Source organism: Fukomys damarensis, unplaced genomic scaffold (genome assembly GCF_012274545.1).
Source record: "Fukomys damarensis isolate Sample0158 unplaced genomic scaffold, DMR_v1.0_HiC HiC_scaffold_29, whole genome shotgun sequence".
Classification (NCBI taxonomy): Eukaryota; Metazoa; Chordata; class Mammalia; order Rodentia; family Bathyergidae; genus Fukomys; species Fukomys damarensis.
This window is the reverse complement of record NW_022900941.1, coordinates 16,710,155-16,713,146: the sequence shown is the minus strand read 5'-3', so window position 1 is coordinate 16,713,146 and position 2,992 is coordinate 16,710,155. Positions and strand designations below refer to the sequence as shown.

At 39.3% G+C, this 2,992-nt stretch overlaps 1 protein-coding gene across 1 annotated transcript in view; it reads right to left on the bottom strand.

Annotated features, from left to right (window-relative positions):
- Mgat5 (alpha-1,6-mannosylglycoprotein 6-beta-N-acetylglucosaminyltransferase) overlaps positions 1–2,713 on the bottom strand; it is a 308,365-nt gene extending 305,652 nt beyond the window's left edge. The window contains exon 1 of the mRNA XM_019204841.2: positions 2,558–2,713. The gene's annotated coding sequence lies outside the window, so the exon portion shown is untranslated. The remainder of the gene's footprint in view (positions 1–2,557) is intronic.
- Positions 2,714–2,992: the final 279 nt, after the last annotated feature.

Below are 2,992 nucleotides of genomic sequence, written 5' to 3'. Positions count from 1 at the left end.
TATACATACACATACACACACACACACACACACACACATATAAAGATGGAATTCTTTTCCCCGTCCTTAAAGTCTTTCAGGTATAGGAGGAGAGACTGGAGGAGCAAAAGAGAGGGAAAATGGAGTTACAGGACTTGCTCATCCCAGCATCGATTCTACCACCAGGTACAAGACCTCAGGCAGAAAGGAAGGAAAAACAAAAATGAAACAACAGCAGCAAAAACCAATAGCTTCAGCTCTATCGTGTACTAATTTCCCGTATGCTGTTTGAGTACACTGTCACTCTGTAAAGCTTTTCAAGACATGAAAAATGAACATTTCCTGAAAGTTAACTACATTATATATTTTAATTAGAGCAATATTTTTCAGTTGCCAGATCATGTGAAAAGATTCCTTTTCTTCCATTAAAGACTCGTTTTCTCTGCCTCAAGACATCCATCACATGACAGCCAATATCTTAAGACTTAAAAGGGGGGGCTTTTTGAAATTTTCTAAGTGTTTAATCAATAGGCTCCTTTTCATATAGTACTATGCTGACGCATAGAACCTGAACACATTTTGTTTCTTTAATCTGAATTTAAAATAGTATTTATTATGCATTGATTGGCTACGTGTACTCTGGGTACAGCACTAGGTTCTTAAATTACTCTAACACATCTATTACCCCGTCTTACTATTCAAGAAACAAATTATTAAGAATTTTGGACTGGGCATGATGGTACATGCCTGTAATCCTATAATCCAAGCACTCTGGGAGACAGAGACAGGAGGATCACAAATTCAAACCCAGCCTGAGCTAGGCATCTTAAGTGACTTAGCAACATCTTGTCTCAAAATAGAAAATAAATAAATAAATAAATAAACTTAGTATGAAGAGACCAGGTTCAATCCCCAGCACCTAAAAAGCTTAAGGGAAAAGGAAAAAAGGAAACAAAGTCTTTGTAAATAGGGAAGGGTGGAAGGGTTGAGGAGAGGGCAGAAGAATGGGGAAAAATAAGAACCAAGGCACATCAAGTAAAAGTGCAAGATCCCAATGATGAATGTAATTGTACTATATACCTAAAAACTACCAATAAATTTTTTTAAAAAAAGCTTAAGGATACAAAATTATTCTCTCAGGAAAAAAAGAAATAGAGACATCTAGGAGATTTTAAAACTACATTTAGATATGAATTGAAATTCTAGTTATAACTTAAAAGGCATTTAAAATAATGTTAGTTTATTAGTACATGTGGATCGCTTCTTGGCCTTCTGTCTAAGATCAAGTGTAGTATACATGTAAATACATGTTTACATTCCTTATGGGAAGCTGGTATGTGTACATGATACATCTTAATTTTTTTCACCTCTTTCCTTTCCCTCTCTTCCAGTCCATATTTTTTACTAGATTATACTATACTATATTCTCCCAGGATGAGGAAGAGGCACCATACCCATTTATCCTAACAACGGGTTGAGCTAAACAACTCAAAGGCCTATTTTTCTTCATAGCCAAACTTTCCTAATGACTTTGAAATGACTTTTTTTTTCCCCCTTTGGTACTGGGGATCAAACTCAGGACCTCACCCTTGCAAGGCAAGCATGGCACCACTAAATCTCCAGTCCTGGAATGACTTTTTAAATTTATTCCATTCATGCCAGGTGTGGTGACATACACTTGTAATTTCACCACTTGGGAGACTGAGGCAGGAGAATTGCAGCAAGTTCGAGGTCAGCCTAGTTACATAGCAAGACCCTGTCTTAAAGATACAACAACAACAACAAAAAATGATTCCATTCATGAAGTAACACTGTCTCAATGAAACAAACAGAGAATGGTTATCTACACAGGCCTATGGTGGTCAGTCCACAGAGGTGAGAGAAACCCAGCTGCTGACACTAGTGCCCAACAATCCAAGAGGTGCTGGGCCGGGCCATGGAATATTGCAAATGAATTGAGGAAGTTCCCAATGCCAGCTCAAGTCCATTAGAGAGGGCAATAACAGCATCCTTCAACAGGAAGGCGCTCATTCATAATTACTGGGAGGCTTTTGAAATGACCCTGCTCAAATATTTTGATTCTAAATGTTCTCAGAACTCATTTCTTTCAATTTGATAAATGAAATGAGGAAGGAAGGAGTGGGATGGCAGTATTGTTTTCTACCCCTATGAAATAAGTTCCTCATTAATGGAGGTGGGAGAAGTACATCATTAATGCGTTGTTTTGACATTAAGCAAACTCGACAACATGTGCCAAATTTCTCCTTGTATAAACCAAAATTATCCAAAATACCTAAAACTCTCCTTAATGGGGTAAAGTGGAGAAAGGAACCCAGCAATGTGACGTTACATGGAAAAGACTAGGCTAATGGACTTCAGGGTCACCTTTAACCGGTCTAACAGTAAGTCTCAGCAGAGCAGTCTTTGTTTTCAAACCATCTTTTCCACCAGGGAGGAAATGCACAAGAGGAAAGCATAGAGAAAATGGGGTAAGGTGGGTATATTAGTCAGTGTTCATTGGGGAAACAGATTTAATGCAAAATATATAAATATAAAAGGAATTACAAGGTAGACTTACAATAGCCACCTGCAGAGTCAGGAGCCAGGTATGGAAAAGTACACAAGGGCTGTCTGCATGCTGGAGATCTGGAGGATGTAGTCACAGGCTGAAAGCCTGGAGCTCACTGTAGCAACCCTTGCAAGTCCAAACCAGGAGGCCAAAGAGTCTGTGCTGCAAACCAAGAAATGACATCCACGGTGAAGACTGGAGCACATCTGAGGAAACACAAGGGAGCCTTCCTTCTCCACTTCCCTTTTATTCCATCCAGGCTACAAGCCTATTGGCTGATGCCACTCACACCCAGAGTGGGTCTTCTGTTTTCAGTAAATCCCTTCAGCCACACCCAGAACTATGCTGACCCAAATTAGCTGGGTGTTTCTTACTCAAAACTGTCACAATCAGTTAACCCTTGAGGTGGGGGTGTGTCAAGAATGAGAAAGAACTGACATTTAT